The sequence below is a fragment of the Abramis brama genome, assembly GCF_963993115.1.
Source record: "Abramis brama genome assembly, chromosome: 20".
In the NCBI taxonomy this organism is placed as follows: domain Eukaryota; kingdom Metazoa; phylum Chordata; class Actinopteri; order Cypriniformes; family Leuciscidae; genus Abramis; species Abramis brama.
This window is the reverse complement of record NC_139982.1, coordinates 265,472-286,426: the sequence shown is the minus strand read 5'-3', so window position 1 is coordinate 286,426 and position 20,955 is coordinate 265,472. Positions and strand designations below refer to the sequence as shown.

The 20,955-nt window shown below is 39.7% G+C and overlaps 1 protein-coding gene across 2 annotated transcripts in view; it reads left to right on the top strand.

The window, feature by feature from the left end:
- Positions 1-20,955, top strand: part of LOC311070542 (NLR family CARD domain-containing protein 3-like) — an 87,247-nt gene that overhangs the window by 22,387 nt on the left and 43,905 nt on the right. The window lies entirely within an intron of this gene.

Below are 20,955 nucleotides of genomic sequence, written 5' to 3'. Positions count from 1 at the left end.
GAGAAATGCACATTTATTAGGCTACATAGTTTTTTGTTTTGGATGGTTTTGTTTAGAACCAGCTTTCTGTAAATATATTTCACATTTTTTAGACATGTGAGGCTAGTAGGCTACGGTCTGGTTAATGATGATCTCCAGTTCAAGCACCTTATGTTGTGATTGCTAGCCTATATTTACTTTAAATCCACGAAATTTGTTAATGAAAAAATTATTAAAATTAAGATACAATCGATACGAAGATAGACAAAAGATACGAAATTCGTTTTAAAGAAAGGATTTGTACTTTCTGTTTTGAGGTCTCTGTGAAAGTTTGAAAGTCTTTTAGTGCTTTTTTTAGAGCGCTTGCGTCCATAATGGAGAACTGTCACGTAATATTGTTTTTTGCCAGCTGTGGTAAACAGCGCACATCTATGCCGTTCATTCATTCATGAACAGAAACCCGAGAAGGAAAAACTTACTAGTATTCCTCAGCTCGTATTCCTCATTATTCCTCACAGCGCTGCGAGACGGTGTAAACAAGTAATGTTCTGAATAAACTTGTGTTTTGGTTTTCTTGAGCTGATATGGGGGCGTTCACAGGATTGCGCAGATTACCTCAGCCATTTGCGTTTGAATAGCGCGCGCTCTCCGTGGGCGGAGTCACATTACATTTGAATTAGCTCTAATGAGGTCGACTGGAATCGCTCTCTTTTAATACAGATTTCACAAGATGAGAATATTTGTTTTTTATATAAATTACTTCATTTAAAAGAAGAGAATTCAAGCTTCATGCCTGTGTGTCTGTATGTCTGTTTGACTGAGTATTCACTGAGTTATAGCTCATTTTCGGACGTGTTTCAGAATGAACTACACTGGCAGAGAGAAGGCAGAACTCGCCTCGTATTTATTTTTCTTTATTTGGCAAAAAGCACAACACTTTGTTTTTATTGTGAGTATACACAAAAATAATACACATTTAACAGAATCGATTGATGTATGAAACTTGTTTTTAAAATCAAAGTCAAAAGAGTATTTTCGGGTCTCAATTCAACTCATAAGGAAAAAAGCGAGCAGATCACGCCGGCGTGATTGTCGACCTCTGAGGGTTAATCTCAGAATCTCAGATATGTCAAGACAGAAGAAAGTCACACTATTCATGTTTTCATCATGTATCTTTTAGTTGTTGTTGTAACTAATGTCCACTAGCTTACTCAATGCTCAGTCAGGAGGTTCATGTGTTCATTTTACCAGTTGGAATGTCAAAGGTTTAAACAATGTAATCAAACACAGGAAGATGATGTCACATTTAGAACATTTAAATACTCTTTTTTTTTTTTTTTTTTTTTGCAAGAGACCCACTTAAAGATCATGCCAGATTTTAGTAAGAAATGGATTGGACAAGTTAATCATTCTAAAGTTGTCAGTAAATCTAGAGGGGTGGCAATTATTATCAACAAGTGTATTCTGTTTTCTCCTTCACAAACCTTAGTAGATCCCGGTGGTAAATATGTTATTGTTTCAGGCCTTCTTTATGGTTTAAATGTGACTCTGGCTAATATATACGCACCAAACATTTATTCAGGAAATATTCTCTCTACTCCCTGACCTAAACTCAAACAAAGAAGGAAGATCCTGAAATTTAGAAAAAAAGACTCAAATTTCAATCTGATTTTAATGTTATCAACTCATCAGGCAGAAAAGTTATTGCTGGAGACTAAACATGCATTTTTTTTTAAAATGGTGACAAGCCAAGTAAACTTCTTGCGCTTCAGTTAACCCTCTGGGGTCTGAGGTGTTTTTGGAGTCCTTGAGATGTTATGACATGCCCTGACATTTGTGCTTTTTTCAGTTGCTTATAAACATATTAATGGCAAAGGTGTAATTACACTCTATTTAGCACAAACAGGGCTACCATAATATGTGAGCAACATGTATGTACATGTTTTCATTTTTGAGAGAATAATGTTTATGCATGGTTATTGAAAAAACTAAAAAAGAAAGTTTCTGAAATAAGGCCACAAAACACAAAATACTAAATATGTGTCAATAAGACTTTTGACTAATGGATGTCGTCGCCTAGCCCTAGAGGTTTTCTCCAAAATGATGTGAAAATCTATCCTGCCTAATCATTCACATAAGACACAATAATACATTATTTAAAGGAACACTCCGACTTTTTGGGACTTTAGCTTATTCACAGTATCCCCCAGAGTTAGATAAGTCCATACATACCTTTTTCATTTCTGTGCGTTCTGTAAGTGTTATTTGACGCACCCACCGCTAGCCTAGCTTAGCACAAAGACTGGATGTAAATGGATAATGGTAGCATACTAATCCCAATAAGTGACAAAATAATGCAAACATTTTCCTATTTACATGTTGTGATCTGTATAGTCACAGCGTGTACAAATAGCAAGGCTATATGAGACAGAGACCATATTTAATCATATAAATACTGGGAACTATAGTCTCACTAGGCGTAGGACACACAGCTAATGTTACTTGGGCGGAGTGATTAGCACAGCACACGAGACGCCCTGTGGTGAGGAGCAGAGAGTTCGCTCAGAGTTGGAGTAATAGAGCCAGCAATTACTAGATAGTAAATTTATAGTTTACAATCATGGGTGTTCGCTGTATTGTAAAGAGCTGCAACAATAAACAGTGGAGACCAGGTAATACTACGATGTCTCATAGAATTACAACCAAAAATGCTGACCTGATGACTTGATGTCTCAGGGGTAGTGAGAGAGGAAAAACTTCTGCAGATTTAGGCATGTTTAGCTTGCCATATTGGCACCAAAATGCTTCCATACTGCAAACATTTTTCACACGCATCTAGGTACTTTAGACCCAGGAAGTGTGGCTGTCAAGTCTGAATCTTCAGCATGAGAACACACCATTACAGTAGGAACTCAGCATGAGAACACACCATTACAGTAGGAACTCAGCATGAGAACACACCATTACAGTAGGAACTCAGCATCATTTTCAGAGTATAACAGCCCTCTCTCCGATGTAGCGATCAACATCTGTCCTCCCCTGGGGCCCTGAATGAAATGCCTGGTCCCTCATGAGAAGGACCAAAATCCCATTCAAAGCCTCGACGGCACACGGCACGCTGAGCGGCTCAAACCTTTACGAGAAAGGGGAGACGAACAACGTGCCGACGTGGTCATGCACTCATGAGAGAACATGAACCACCCATGAACGCAGTCTCAACACACTGATTAGGCATGTGAAACAGCGATCATGGCCGTCAACCAGGCATACAAGACAGTGAACGTGACCATCGCTGGCACACGGCACGCTGAGCGTTCAAGCCCTCAGGCAAGACGAACAACGTGCCGACGTGGTCATGCTCTCATGTAGAGAGCACAAACCACCCACGAACACAGTCTCAGCATGTTTGTGATGCGCTAGAGAGGAGTGGGAAGCTCGTGTGGGTCTTTCACCTGGCGAGACGTTCCGCACTGTAACCCTCAGATCACCAATGTTATTTGCCAAAGTAGCCCTCTCCTGGTGCACCAGAAGAGAAACTAGATCGGGAAACAAGCAAAGGGACTCACCTCATAGAGGCACGCGAGTCTTGATCTTGACCGCGCATCTTGAGCGCCGAATGACGCGCGCTGGGTTGCCGTGACAACCCACGCTGTCAACCGGCGCTCGACGGCACACGGCACGCTGAGTGGCTCGAGCCTTTAAAAAGGGGAGACGAACAACATGCCGACGTGGTCATGCACTCCTGAGAGAACATGAACCACCCACGAACACAGTCTCACACACTGATTAGGCATGTGAAACAATGAATGTGACCGTCATATGAGGACAGGAAACGATCGCATCCAGAAACACACGAGTGAAACGTCATCCTGAAAAGGACGCGATCTTCACTCGTGTTGCTCTTTCAGGAAGAAAGTACTCTCTTCATTGTGCTGAAGCACACAGGGACCCAACGCGGCAACAAAGCGGGGAAACTGCAAGCCCGCTGTGCGCACTCAACCGTTTACCAGCTGTGAAAACAGCTTTTGAATTAACAAGTGTGTAGACGCAGCCGGCAGACAGGAAATCGCGCGGTCGCTGAAACGCCGTCACGCCAACACAGAGAGATCCCTTCCCGAAACAGCAGACTCGTAGAGCGTAAGATAGATACAATCTTAAAGCTCATTCACTCAGAGAGGACACAATCGGTCGGCTCCGAAGCAAAAAGCACTATGCATGCGTTGCTTCCGTATTTTATACCCGCGCTGATAGGCGGGCTGCGGAATGCAAGTCCTGCATGCCAATTTCATTGGCTCGTTTTAATTCACTCGTAGGCAGTTGGTCTCCCTAGCGTGATCCCAATTCGTCAGGGAACTCCCCGACGACACGTTGGAGTTCCCAGGACGAAAGGGAACTATATTTAACATATGAGCAAAAATTGGCAAACAAAAGCTTATTTGAGGTGGCAAATATTTTACAGTAAAAATTTATAATCTATCCAAAACTAGTCAACGAAATGTCTTTCGTTTATATAAGAAATATAAATGTAAATTTGCAGTTTAATATGTTGCTTATACAAATACATTTTATTTCAACATATTTCAGTCAATTTTTACTCATCTCAGTATAGTTTGCTAAAAGCGGATCATTCATTCACACAGAAACGTGATTCAAATTTAAACTGTCTTTTTGCGAGTTGTGGTAAACAGCGTGCATATTTGGCATTCATTCATTCATTCATACACACACAGAAACGCGATTCACTTGAGAATAAAAAAACCTACTACAGTATTTTATCCGTTGCTCCTCGAAATACCAGCACCTCTGAGGTACATTTACCATTACTATTATTACGATAGTAGGCTATTATTCCTCACAGTGCCGTGAGACAGTATTAACAAGTACAATGATCTGAATAAACTTGATGTGTTTTCTCGAGCTGATATGGAGGCGTTCACAGTTTGCACGGATGCCTCAGTCATTTGCGTTTGAATAGCGCACGCTCTCCGTGGGGGGAATCACATTAAAACTAATTAGCTGAGAAGAGAACGACTGACATCTCTCTCTTTTCATACAGATTACATAAACTGAGAATATTAGTTTTTTATTAAAATTACTTCATTTAAAAGAAGAGATTTCAAGCTTCATGCCTGTGTGTCTGTATGCCTGTTTGACTGAGTATTCGCTGAGTTACAGTTCATTTTCGGACGCGTTTCGAATTGACTACACTTGAGGAGGCAGAACTCGCATCATGTTTATTTTTCTTTATTTGGCGAAAAGCACAACACTTTGTTTTTATTTTGAGTATACACAAAAAAAACCACACTTAACAGGATTGATCGACTGATGTATAACAGAAGCAATATAAGGTAAAAATTAATATTAGTATTTTGATTCTTTTTTTATCGCGCCGGCGCGATAGCCGACCTCAGGGGGTTAAAGGAAAAGTCAGCTAATCATTTTTTAACCCTCAGAGGTCGACAATCACGCCGGCGTGATCTGCTCGCTTTTTTCCTTATGAGTTGAATTGAGACCCGAAAATACTCTTTTGACTTTGATTTTAAAAACAAGTTTCATACATCAATCGATTCTGTTAAATGTGTATTATTTTTGTGCTTTTTGCCAAATAAAGAAAAATAAATACGAGGCGAGTTCTGCCTTCTCTCTGCCAGTGTAGTCCATTCTGAAACGTGTCCGAAAATGAGCAATAACTCAGTCAAACAGGCATACAGACACACAGGCATGAAGCTTGAATTCTCTTCTTTTAAATGAAGTAATTTATATAAAAAACAAATATTCTCATCTTGTGGAATCTGTATTAAAAGAGAGCGATTCCAGTTGACCTCATTAGAGCTAATTCAAATGTAATGTGACTCCGCCCACGGAGAGCGCACGCTATTCAAACGCAAATGGCTGAGGTAATCTGCGCAATCCTGTGAACGCCCCCATATCAGCTCGAGAAAACCAAAACACAAGTGTATTCAGAACATTACTTGCTTACACCATCTCGCAGCGCTGTGAGGAATAATGAGGAATACGAGGAATACAAGCTGAGGAATACTAGTAAGTTTTTCCTTCTCGGGTTTCTGTTCATGAATGAATGAACGGCATAGATGCGCGCTGTTTACCACAGCTGGCAAAAAACAATATTACGTGACAGTTCTCCTTTATGGACGCAAGCGCTCTAAAAAAAACACTAAAAGACTTTCAAACTTTCACAGAGACCTCAAAACAGAAAGTACAAATCCTTTCTTTAAAACGAATTTCGTTTTGTATCAATTGTATCTTAATTTTAATAATTTTTTCATTAACAAATTTCCTGGATTTAAAGTAAATATAGGCTAGCAATAACAACATGAGGTGCTTGAACTGGAGATCATCATTAACCAGACCGTAGCCTACTCGCCTCACATGTCTAAAAAATGTGAAATATATTTACAGAAAGCTGGTTCTAAACAAAACCATCCAAAACAAAAAACTATGTAGCCTAATAAATGTGCATTTCTCCGGTGCATTCACTAGCCTACTGCGAAGATCGCGAGTCAAAAGCCTATCGTCAACTTCATCTTTGCCAGAAGTTAAATTTAAATCGCGTGTGTGAATGAATGATGATGTTTTAGCAAACTGTATTGCTATACTGAGATGAGTAAAAATCGACTGAAATATGTTGAAATAAAATGTAGGCTATTTGTATAAGCAACGTATTAAACTGCAAATTAACATTTATATGCCCTAATATTTCATGAAAACAACGTTACAGTCAGGCGAAATATGAAAGACAACATTTTGTTTAGTAGATTTGGGTACAGTTTTTACTGTAGAATATACTGCCTCGTCAAATAAGCTTTTGTTTTGCAACTTCTATATATAAAATAGCCTACTATTTTTGTCAAAAATAAAGTCATCAACTAAGATGTTAGATGTTCCAATGTTGGCTATATTCAAAGTAATGAATACATAGATAAAATGTAGGCCTATAATCTTTTTTTTTTTACAAAGAAAGAGTACACTTGAAATATTGTTGAAATTGTAATTATTGTTGTAATTGTAACCTTTTTAATAAAATAGCAAAACATATTTACAAGATAGATGTAAGCAAAATCTTAAATGGTCAATATAAGTATTTTTCTAAATATATCTTTTGTCCTTGCATTGTGGCTCAGTCAGTTTCACACCTGAGTGAATGGCTCATCATTATGCAGAGTGGGTGGGACATTGTAATTTCAGGTGTAAACCACTCCTTGTTCACGCCCCCCTCGCATATTGGCTTTCCAAGCAAAACCTGTTTTACATCAATTTAAATCAATGTATGGTTTTATGTGAACGATAAAGCAAGACTATTTTCACATAATTTTGAAGAAAAAATTGTAGGCGAGGACATCCATTAGTCAAAAGTCTTATTGACACATATTTACTATGTGTTTTGTGGCCTTATTTCAGAAATTTTAGTTTTTAGTTTTTTCAATATCCATGCATAAACATTATTCTCTCAAAAATGAAAACATGTACATACACGTGGCTCACATATTATTGTAGCCCTGTTTGTGCTTTATAGAGTGAATTTACACCTTTGCCATTAATATGTTTATAAGCAACTGAAAAAAGCACAAATGTCAGGGCATGTCAGAACATCTCAAGGGCCCCAAAAACAGCCCAGACCCCAGAGGGTTAAAAACCTTTGCCCATACCTACAATAATGAACACAATGAGAGAAGAGCTATAATTATCCTTTTCCACAGAGGAGATAGTTCTAGCAATCCAGAGTATACAGAATGGCAAGACCCCTGGGCCCGATGGGTTCCCTGTGCAGAAAGATGTTTTCTCAAACATTTAAAATGCGCTCCTAAACATGTTATTAGACTCCATTAATAATGACTGCCTCCCTCCAACCCTTCGTCAGTCTTGTATTTCTCTGATTTTGAAAAAAGACAAAGACCCACACGAATGTGGTTCATACAGGCCAATCAGTCTTTTGAACAGAGATGTAAAGATACTGGCTGAATGCTTCCAAAGCGTCTTGAGTTTATTTTACTGGCAATCATACGCAACTGCCAAACAGGTTTAATTCAAAACAGACTACGGTGGTCTCATAATTTAAGAAGGCCATTGAATATAATTTATTCCTCTAATTCTCACCCATCAGAGGCTCTACTGAACGCAGAGAAAGTCTTTGATCGGGTGGAATGGGATTACCTTTTCTGTGTGCTACAGAAATTCGGTTTTGGTAACACTTTCATATCCTGGATAAAACTTTTATATTCCTTCCCAATATGTTCAGTATGTAATATTAGCGTAGCCTTCTTATGATTTAACAAGCACATCAGGATTTATGGGAAGTGTTCCCGGTTTCGGCTGACCTAATCTTTGCAGCCTAACATTGAATTATAGAAGTCTATAATTTGTTATGTGTATACTAGGCCAAAGATATGTGTTTTTAGTCTAGATAAGACTCCATTAATAATGGCTGCCTGCCTCAAACCCTTCGTCAGTGTGACAAATCTGTCTGACAGTCACCGCTGAGAGAGCAGCACTGGCACGCACACACAAACACACTTGGATACATACCCCATTCACTCTCCATTCCCGTCCTCACATGTTTTTTTTGTCATCGGCAACGCGGGTGCACACGCCGGTCCGTTGGCTCACGGACATTTCTCCACACCACATTTCCCTTCAGTCCAGTAGCATACCCGATCATTTCACACATACACACATCGTCCGTGTCTTGTATTTTGTTCGCGTGTCTTCGTTCGTTTGTTTGTTTTCTTGTATGTGCGTAGTCAGACTTGCGGCGGGTAACTGCTGCGTCGGCCAAACTGAGCAGATGAAGAGCGGATACTTATGACATAATAGTTGGGGCGCGCCGGCGCAGTGCCGCCAAATTGTTACAATTGTCTTGTGATTAGGGGGGATTATATGTGAATTAAGGCCATGTCCACACTAATACGTTTTCGTTTGAAAACGCATCTTTTTCTCTCCGTTTTGGCCTTCCGTCCACACTGAGACGGCGTTTTTATTAAGGAAAACGAAGCTTTTTGAAAACGCACTCCAAAGCGTATACATTTGAAAACGCCGTTTTTGCGTTGTAGTGTGGACTGTGAAACCGGAGGGATTTAAAAACGATGACGTAAATTTAGTCATGTGACGCATATTGTACCAATAAATATTCGTGTTTATACCTATGGTTTATACCAGTATTGTGCCTGTTATGTGCTATTCACTTTCACACTGTTGCTAAAAATATTCTACATTGCACACTCTTCATATCAGTCCTGCAAAGATGACAGAATTTACTCACATTTGCTGTCCTGAGGTAATACATGAGAGCAGTCGCGTTTTAGACCAAACATAGTGTCTGCGTGCGACCTGGACGCATCAGTGAATGGTGAGATATTTTACTAAATAAAATGATCCTGTCAGAAGAATTGCGCGATAACTTCATTATTTATTTTTCCATCTGAATCATATCAGTGAGCATTTGTGGGGTTTTACACATGCGCAGTAAAGGTGAATTTGGCGTTTTCAGGCGTTTTTCAAAAGTTTCTCATCCACACTGAAACGTCCAAAGACGCTTGAAAACGCTAGTGTGGACGGAGAGCGTTTACAAACGAAAATGCCGTTTTCAAATGTATCCGGATTAATGTAGACGTAGCCTAAGTGTTTGGTATTTATGTGTTTCGGTGTTGTTAATAATGATGTATTATTACAATGTATTTATTTGATAATTACCAGTGAGAAATATTGTTTAATGTTGATTGATGAACATTTTGGTGGGTATAATGAACTGGTAAGGATTTAGATATATATCTTTACCTCTCAATGGGTGTTTTCTAAAGAAGGCGGAGTCTGGCCTATAAAAAGGGAGGCCAGACTCACAATCAGGACTTGTTAACCAAGTCAGAGCGAGAGTGCAACTGCGGTGCCTCAAGCAAACCTTGTTACTGTGGGTACGTTTTGGAGAGTTTTTCGTCTTTATTTTTATTTTATTTATTTTTGGTACTTTTTAGGTTTTTGTGTGCACCTGTATATATATTTCACTGTGGACTGTCTGTTTTTTGCCACTGTAAATAAATTACACCTTGCACAAGAGTGCTCTGTGAGTAAGCCATCATTCTGTTTACATCCTCACGGACCCAAGTTACCTTTATTCCCTTCCCCGTGTTGCTCTATATCTCTGATCCGGATGTTCCTTTACCCAAAGTTTTGAGAATTACTAATTCCTTTAGCCTCTTCTCCGGTTATAAATTTAATATAAATAAAAGTGAGTTATATCCAATAAATTTTCCAATTTCTAATTTACCAACGAGTGCTTCAGTGTTTAAAGTTGCTTCCCATAGTTTTAAATATTTAGGAGTAATATTTACACGGAAGTCCTTTGATCTTTTCAAGGCTAATTTGACCACGCTCCTCCAACGAGTGCAGAAAGATTTTACTCACTGGTCGGCCCTTCCCCTTTCATTGGCTGGACACGTGAATTCGGTGAAGATGAAAGTTTTTGCTCCTGTCTACCTTGCTGCTGCTGCTGCGTTGCATTAGTTTGCGTCTGTAAGATTCGTATCTTTCTGTTTTAATCATTATTTATTATCATTTCTTGTTACTGCTAAATATAACTTAATCAACATCACACATTAACCTGACACCACTAGCTTCAATCTAGCACAACACGCTAGCTTGTTAGCGTGCCATTCGTGCACTCTTTATTTATTTATTTATTCTCTAGCTCGCTCGCGTCTTATGTGCGCTATTTATTTATTTATTTAAGTTACTCTATAGCGCGCTCGCGTCTTCTGTAGGCTCTTTATTTATTTATTTACTCTCTAGCGCGCTCGCGTCTTCCGTGCGCTCTTTATTTATTTATTTATTTATTTATTTATTCTCTAGCGCGCTCGCGTCTTCTGTGCGCTCTTTATTTATTTATTTTTTTCTCGCGCCTTTTACAAGTTCATCAAAAACCTGTGGTGAGTATCAGTCAACAGACACGGTGAGTCATGTCATCTCCTCTTATTGTCACCTGCACCTCATGTAACATGTATAGCATAGCCTTCTCTGCCAGCACAGGTTTTACATGTGATAAATGCAGGGAGATAGTTAGGCTGGCGGAGAAGATTTCAGAACTAGAAACACGCATCCAAACTTTAATCGAGGTTAATTGTAAGAGTGCAAGGGCTTTAGATACTGCTTTGGATGCGACTAGCTTAGTGACCTCTGTACATAACACGGTTCCGGCTGAAGTAGAGCCTGTGCAGCAGGGCAATTGGGTGACGGTGAGACGCTGTAGTCGCGGGACAAAACACCGCTCTTCCGTTCCGATTACAACATCAAACAGATTCTCCCCACTCAGTGAAACACCCACTGAGAATTGTGTTGATTGTGCCCTAGTTATTGGCGATTCTATTACACGGAACGTGAAAATAGAGACACCAGCCACCATAGTCACATGTTTGCCGGGAGCCAGAGCGCCTGACATCAAAGCAAATTTAAAAGTGCTGGCTAATGCTAATCGTAAATTCTCTAAGATTATTATTCACGTCGGCACTAATGATGTTAAACTCCGCCAGTCGGAGATCACAAAAATTAACATTAAAGAGGTGTGTGAACTTGCAAGTACGATGTCAAGGACTGTAATCTGCTCTGGCCCCCTTCCTGTTCGCAGGAGTGATGAGATAGTTAGTAGATTGTGTTCGCTTAACGGTTGGCTGTCTAAGTGGTGTCCGCTTAATAATATAGAATTTATAGACAATTGGAAAAGTTTTTGGGGCAAAACTGACCTGTTGAAAAGAGATGGTATTCATCCCTCCTGGGATGGTGCGGCTCTTCTCTCAAGTAATATGGCTCATAGTCTTAGAGCTCAAACATGACAATCTGGGGCTCAGGTCAGGAAGCAGACAGACTGGCTAATCCGACCGTCTGCTAGCTGTCTCACCTCACCAAGGTCAGATAAATCCCATCACATAGAGCCTCTTTCACCTAGCTATCATCATATAGAGACTGTGTCTGTTCCCCGAATTAGGACATACAAAAAACTCCTAAACCCATTCAAGGGTAAAAATTTAATTGATGTTCAACAAATAAAAAACAGACATAATACGAATGAACAAATGATAAAGCTTGGGTTGCTGAATATTCGATCCCTTACTTCAAAAGCACTCTTTGTTAATGATATGATTACAGACTATAATCTAGATGTGCTGTGTTTGACAGAAACCTGGCTAAAACCAGACAATTATATTACTTTAAATGAGTCCACCCCGCAAGATTACTGTTATAAACATGAACCTCGTCTGAAGGGCAAAGGGGGAGGTGTTGCTGTAATTTATAGTAATATTTTCAGAATTTCTGCGAAGACTTGTTTTAAATATAATTCTTTTGAAGTGTTGTTGCTAAATGTAACACTATCTAGTGTAAATGATAAATCACGTTTAACATTAGTGCTGGCTACTGTATACAGGCCACCAGGGCACCATACAGACTTTATCAAAGAATTTGCTGATTTTCTATCAGAGTTAGTTTTGGCTGCAGATAAAGTCATAATTGTTGGTGATTTTAATATACATGTGGATAACAAAAAAGACGCATTGGCGTTAGCATTTAAAGACATTCTGAACTTTATTGGAGTTAGACAACACGTGTCAGGACCTGCTCATCGTCATAATCATACTCTAGATCTAATATTATCACATGGAATAAATGTTGATGCTGTTAAAATTCTGCAGCAGAGCGATGACATCTCAGATCATTATCTAGTCTCGTGTAAACTTCATTTAGCCAAGGCTGCAAAGTCGACTCCATGTTACAAATATGTTCGACCTATCAATTCTGCCACTAAAGATTGCTTTATCAATAATCTTCCTGATCAGTTTCATCATCTTAGCATCCCAGATAGCTTAGAAGAACTAGATATTGTGACAGAAACTTTTAACTCTCTCTTTTCTAGCACTTTAGACACAGTTGCTCCCCTGCGCTTAAAGAAGATTAAAGAAAATAGTCCAACGCCGTGGTACAACGAGCACACTCGGCCCTTAAGAGAGCAGCCAGAAAAATGGAGCGCAACTGGAAGAAAACAAAACTAGAGGTATTTCACATTTCATGGAAGGAGAGCTCGATTACTTACAGAGAGGCATTAAAAGCTGCTGCTTATTTTTCAACCCTATTAGAAGAAAATAAAAATAATCCTAGGTATTTATTTGAAACAGTGGCTAAACTAACAAAAAATAAATCTTCAACCCCAGAAGTTTCTAAGCAGCACAGCAGTAATGACTTTATGAACTTCTTTACTAACAAGATTGATAATATCAGGGAGAAAATTATAACTATGCAACCGTCTACTACAGTATCGCATCAGGCAGTGCATTGTAGTCTCCCTGAGGAAAAATATGATTCATTCGTTGCTATAGGAGAGGAAGAATTTACTAAATTCGTTAAATCATCTAAATCAACAACATGTATGTTAGACCCTATACCGACTAAGCTACTGAAAGAGATGCTTCCAGAGGTCATAGATCCTCTTCTTAATATCATTAATTCATCTTTATCATTAGGATATGTACTGAAAACCTTTAAGCTGGCTATGATTAAACCGCTTGTTAAAAAAACGCAACTTGATCCTACAGAATTAGTCAATTACAGGCCGATCTCGAATCTACCTTTTCTGTCAAAGATACTAGAAAAGGCAGTATCCTCACAACTGTGTTCCTTTTTAGAAAGAAATGATATTTGCGAGGATTTCCAGTCAGGATTTAGACCGTACCATAGTACCGAGACAGCTCTCATTAGAGTCACAAATGATTTGCTCTTATCATCCGATCGTGGTTGTGTCTCTCTATTAGTGTTACTCGATCTTAGTGCTGCTTTTGACACCATTGACCACAACATTCTTTTAAATAGACTTGAAAACTATGTTGGGATTAGTGGAATTGCACTAGCATGGTTTAAATCATACTTATCTGACCGTTATCAGTTTGTAGCAGTAAATGAAGAGATGTCTCATCGATCACAAGTTCAGTATGGCGTACCACAAGGCTCAGTACTAGGACCACTGCTGTTCACTCTGTACATGCTACCATTAGGAGATATCATTAGGAAACATGGAATTAGCTTTCACTGTTATGCTGACGATACTCAGCTGTATATTTCTTCAAAACCTAACGAAACTTATCAATTCACAAAATTAACGGAATGCATAGCTGATATAAAAAATTGGATGACTAGTAATTTCCTACTACTAAATTCTGAAAAAAAACAGAGATTCTAATTATTGGACAAAAAACTTCCTCACGTAATAACCTAGAATACTGTCTAACACTTGATGGCTGCTCTGTTAAGTCTTCGTCGTCAGTTAGGAACCTGGGTGTGCTCTTTGATACCAATCTTTCATTTGAAAGTCACATGTGTAGTATCTGTAAAACCGCATCTTAAAAATATATCTAAATTACGCCATATGCTCTCATTGACGAATGTGGAACAATTAGTTCATGTGTTCATGACATCAAGGCTAGATTATTGTAATGCTCTACTGGGTGGTTGCCCTGCACGCTTAATAAACAAACTACAGCTAGTTCAAAACGCAGCAGCTCGAGTTCTTACCAGAACCAGGAAGTATGACCATATTAGCCCGGTTCTGTCAACACTGCACTGGCTGCCAATTAAACATCGTATAAATTTTAAAATATTGCTGATTACTTATGTAGCGGCACGAGGATGGGATGGAATGATTTTAAGCATAAATGATCTCTGCTAACGACTACGCCACCCTGGAATCTTGCCAGGGACAATAAAATATAGTTTGTTATTTAAGGAAACACAGGTTCGTCCACAGTAAGGCGGCAGGAGACGTGGGTACAAAAATATAAATTTGTTTTATTAAAGATAAATAATCAATATAAAATGCACAAACATCAACAGCACTCAATGTAGACAATTTTGTGGTTCCACAAGCACACATGGAGCGACCTGAGTCAGCAGGACAGGAGCCGAGGCAGAGCAGTGGATAAGGGCACATAAGGCCTCCACGACAAGTCACCTTTTCCGTACGCCTGTGCATATACACTCACACCAGTACACACACACACTCACACCACTCAGCACACCACACTCGTGAGGGAGACCACCACCAACAATCCGCCCCTGCTTTGTGCACTCAGCTCCTGGAACAGAAATGTCACTGTTGAAACACACTCAGAATTGTCACTGTTGAAACGCACTCAGAATTGTCACTGTTGAAACACACGCAGAACTGTCACTGTTGAAACACACTCAGAACTGTCACTCCAAGAGACAGAAATTGGAGTAGAGATGTTCAGTTTCACGTTAAACATATTACAAAATTCTGAGTCAAAATACAAAATAAAAACTAATACAAATGAAAAGAAAACTTTCCTGGTGTCACAAGACACAGAGACAACCCCGAAATAAAGGGCTCACATGGAGGCACACACACTAAAATAAACACAAAGGACAGTGTTTTCAGTCCTTTGTCCACAGCGGATCAAAGCAACAGCAAAAGCAGCAAAGCAACAGCGCCTCCAGAAGTAGTCCCACGCAGTCAACCGCACGGAAACTAATCGGTGGTGCAGATGCGACCCATTGGTCCGTACTACATCTATAAATTTACAAATAAACAATCAGACAAACTCTGTGATTTAACTGCTAACCATTTATAAAAACTGTTTCTCTCAACAGATTGCCATTTAACCTAGGCGCAAATTTAAAACTACATACCTTTTAAGTGCGATCTCTGGGGACCAACTCAGTCAGGCAGACAACATGCATGTGGGCTCATCCCATCTATCAGGTGGACAGCGTGCGCGTCGGCAATAACTAAGCATTCCGGGCATGAAGTATAAACAACCATACTTTGACCATCAAGGGTACAACCTCAGCCGAATGCCAGCCGCGAAAGCTTGCATGTCGCCCTGGAAATAAGCTAATGTTAGCTACAGTATGCCATTGATCGGCCAGCTCACAACACCCAACATACCTGAATGACAACAGAAAATGACGACACGGGAAGGGGCGGTGCCTCATGGCACCATACACTCTAACCAGCTTATTTATATGCGCTACTACAGCTCACTGATAGGACGAGCTCAAATGAATCAATCAGCCACCTGCAGGCAGGATATATTTCATTAGACCTGCCACAATCACAAAGCACTAAATGGTTTAGCTCCGCAGTACCTGAGCGAGCTCTTAACGCATTATAGTCCTTCGCGTCTATTGCGATCTCAAAATTCCGGCCAGTTGATAATACCTAGAATATCAAAATCGACTGCTGGCGGTAGATCCTTTTCCTATTTAGCACCAAAACTCTGGAACAGTCTTCCTAACATTGTCCGAGAAGCAGACACACTCTGTCAGTTCAAAGCTAGACTAAAAACACATCTCTTTGACCTAGCATACACATAACACATTATAGACTTCTATAATTCCATATTAGGCTGCATAGATTAGATCAGCCAGAACCGGGAACACTTCCCATGAATCCTGATGTACTCGTTACATCATAAGAAGAATGGCGTCTACGTTAATATTAGTCTCTCTGCTTATACCGAGGTTTACCGCAGTCTGCCAGATCCAGGCCGTATCCAGATCCAATGAAGGACCTGTACCTGGACGCGACGACAGTGCAGTACTGAAGTGTCAACCAGTCTCTCCGTTTCTGAAGTAAGGTGGACTCCGGCCGTATCCAGACTAGATGGTGGATCTGCACCTGGACCCAACCATGACGCATCCTTGAAGTGCCGGCCTCATCTACACGACCAATCTGACTTCTGACCCGTAATGCTGCCTGGATCATAATCATACACTGTTCGCTCGTTGGCCAGAGGAGAACTGGCCCCCGACTGAGCCTGGGCTCTCCCAAGGTTTTTTCTCTCCATTCTGTCCCCTGATGGAGTTTTGGTTCCTTGCCACTGTTGCCTTGGCTTTGGCTTGCTTAGTTGGGGACATTTAATATGCAACGATATTATTGATCTGCCTTATTAGGGTAGACAATGATGCAATTTTCTTCTAGAAACAAACTATGTTGTATTATTTTATTTTTTTCAATGTGAAGCTGCTTTGATACAATCTGTATTGTAAAAAGCGCTATATAAATAAAGGTGACTTGACTTGACTTTAACCCTCTGGGGTCTGGGGTGTTTTTGGGGCCCTTGGGATGTTTTGACATGCCCTGACATTTGTGCTTTTTTTCAGTTATTTATAAACATGATAATGGCAAAGGTGTAAATTCAATCTATATAGCACAAACAGGCCTACCATAATATGTGAACAAAATGTATGTAGATGTTTGTATTTTTAAGAGAATAATGTTTATGTGTGGTTATTGAAAAAAATACAAATGAAAGTTGCTGAAATAAGACCACAAAACACATACTAAATATGTGTCAATAAGACTTTTGACTAATGGATGTTGTCGCTTTGAGTTCTGGCTTCAGAATTATGTGAAAATAGTCTTGCTTTATCGTTCACAAAAAACAATACATTGATTTAAACAAGTGTAATGCTGCGTTCACACCAAACGCGAAAATGCGTCAAACTTCGCGCCTGCCGCGTCTAGTTATACGCGTGACCACTTTGTGTGCATTCGCGCGTCAAGAGCGAAATTGACGCGCGTAAAATCAAAAGTTTGAAGCGAAATTTACGCGCGTCAAAGGCGAAGTCCGGGGGCGAAAGTTTCGAAAGCTGTTGGCGGCCATCTTTTTTAGATGTTTATCGAGCATTAGCATTAGCATTAATCGAGAGAGTCACCGCTCGTATATGCTCTGGAGAGCAGAAACAGCTGCGTAGGGGACATCGTCGCTGTACTCGGGTCCACCAAAACCTCCGGAGGGTTTCAGGAGTTTCACAATTTGCTCCAGGAGGTAGGTTTGGTGGACCTAACGGTGAGGACGCTGACGAGGACAGCGTAGGCCGTATAAGGCCTCGAGTGGTCTCTGCATGACGAGCCCGCGCTGTACAGTCCGGCGCAAGGTTCACCCTCTCCCGCACCTAATCTGTCATTTATTTTTGTTTTGATAATAAATGGACCCTGCCTCCAAAAGTGAAACCTGTCCTGTGATTTTTTTGAAAAGTTTTTATACACTTAATTGTGTTTGGTGTCTTTACATTAGATTAATAAAGTTTCATATAGGCTAATCTAGAATAGATATGGAATAAATAGCATTCAATACAAATGAGTAGGCTATCTCTCATATTGAAATCGAGTTTTTATGTGAAAGATTTGCTTTGTTGTGCATTTTAGTCATATTACTAAATAATTTATTGAGACCAAACATAAAATAACATTAAACTGTCAGTTCACCACGTGACAGTAGCAAGCAGGCAGGCTCCTGATTGGTTAACGCGGCGCGAATTGACGCAGAAGTTCAGATTTTTCAACTCGGGCGGCAGACGCGAATTCGCGTCAAACGCGTGATGCACAAAAAGCACAATTCGCGCTTGACGCGCGAAACGCGCCAGACGCTCGCGCGAATGATGCGAATTCGCGTCTACCGCGCCGCGCAAAACGCCTCATTCGCGCCGCAAGACCTCCAGACGCGCGTAAACGCGTCTTACCATTGACTTAACATTGAAATCACTCGCGCCAGACGCATTTTCGCGTTTGGTGTGAACGCAGCATAAGACAGGTTTTGCTTGGAAAGCCAATATGCGAGGGGGGGCGTGAACGAGGATTGGTTTACACCTGAGAATACAATGTCCCACCCACTCTGCATAATTAGCCATTCATTCAGGTGTGAAACTGACTGAGCCACAATGCAAGAACAAAAGATATATTTAGAAAAAGACTTATATTGACCATTTAAGATTTTGCTTACATCTATCTTGTAAATATCTTTTGCTATTTTATTAAAAAGGTTACAATTACAACAATAATTACAATTTCAACAATATTTCAAGTATACTCTTTCTTTGTAAAAAAATTATTATAGGCCTACATTTTATCATATGTATTCATTAGTTTGAATATAGCCAACATTGGAACATCTTAGTTTATGACTTTATTTTGAACAAAAATAGTATTATATATTTATATATAGAACATATGGGCAGAAATTGCTAAACAAAATTTGACGAGGCAGTATATTCTACAGTAAAAACTGTACCCTAATATAGTCAACAAAATGTTGTCTTTCATATTTCGCCTGACTGTAACATTGTTTTTATGAAATATCAGGGCATATAAATGTTAATTTGCAGTTTAATACGTTGCTTATACAAATAGCCTACATTTTATTTCAACATATTTCAGTCGATTTTTCCTCATCTCAGTATAGCAATACAGTTTGCTAAAACATCATCATTCATTCACACACGCGATTTAAATTTAAACTGTCTTTTTGCGAGCTGTGGTAAACAGCGCGCATCTCTGCCGTTCATTCATTCCTAAACAGAAACCCAATTCACTTGAGAAGGAAAAAAAACTTACTACAGTATTCCTTAGCTCAGTCGGATCCTTGCTCCTCGAAATACCCGCACTTCTGAGGGACATTTTCCATTATTATTATTCCTCACAGCGCTGCGAGACGGTGTAAACAAGTAATGATCTGAATAAACTTGTGTTTTCTCAAGCTGATATGGGGGCGTTCACAGGTTTGCGTGGTTTGCCTCAGACATTTGCGTTTGAATAGCGTGCGCTCTCCGGGGCGTGCTCACATTATTTTTGAATGAGCTCTAATGAGCTCGACTGGAATCGCTCTCTTGTAATACAGATTTCACAAGATTTTTTTTTAATATAAAGTACTTCATGTAAAAGAAGAGAATTCAAGCTTCATGCCTGTTTGCGTTATGCCTGTTTGACTGAGTATTCGCTGAGTTACAGTTCATTTTCGGACGTGTTTCAGAATGGACTACACTGACAGAGAGAAGGCAGAACTCGCATCACGTTTATTTTTCTTTATTTGACAAAAAGCACAACACTTTGTTTTTATTATGAGTATACACAAAAATAAAACACATTTAACAGAATCGATTGATGTATGAAACTTTTGTTTGTAATATCAAAGTCAACAGAGCAAAATTAATTTCTTTTTAACTGATAAGAAAAAAAGCGAGCTGGTATCGCCGGCGATACCGCCGACCCCAGGGGGTTTACTAGATTTCTGTATTTATTTTGATGTGTCCCAATTTGTATACCAAAATCTTTTTTTAAGACTCTAAATCAACACACCTCATCTTTTATTTGGAACAAAGGACCAGCCAGAATCCGTAGAGAAATACTTCAGAAACCAAAGCTTGAGGGTGGGCTTGCCCTTCCTAATTTCTTATTTTACTACTGGGCAGCAAATATACACTCTACATTGTTCTGGTTTCAGAGTCATTTCGGGCTCAGTGACTTGGTCCCGGCTTGGGTCGGTATTGAAGAGGGTTCCTGCTCCCCAGTCTCACCTGCCGCACTATTGTGTGGTCCTCTTACTGCCATCTCGCTCTGTCCTTACGCCAATTCTATTGTCCAGCAATCTTTATGGATTTGGTCCTAATTCCAAACCCATTTCGGCCTTCAGCGTTTGTCAGTGGTTTCAGCTATAAACCGTAACCCTTTATTCCCCCCCTGACTTAATGACAAAGCATTTAATATTTGTCAGAGGGCAGCAATTTCGGCTGTCAATGATATTTACATTGGTAATGTTTTTTCCAGCTTTTTACAATTGAAACAAAAATTATCTCTCTCTTATGCACAATTGTTTAGATATTTGCAGCTCAGAAATATTGTTAAATTCATTCCCTGACTTTCTGAATCTTCCACCAAAATCTTCGCTTGATCAGATTTTTGAAGTAGCCTTAGATAAAGGGAGTGCATTGTCTACGATATACAGGCTGATTTCCTCCATCTCCACTTCCTCTCTCTCTTTTATTAGACAACCGTAGGAGTCGGATCTATGCCTCACTATTGATGGAGACTTGGAACCAGATCCTGTCCCGTGTTCATACCTCTTTTATTTGTGCTTATCATAGTCTTATCCAATTAAAATGTATTCATCGAATTAACTGGACAAAAGT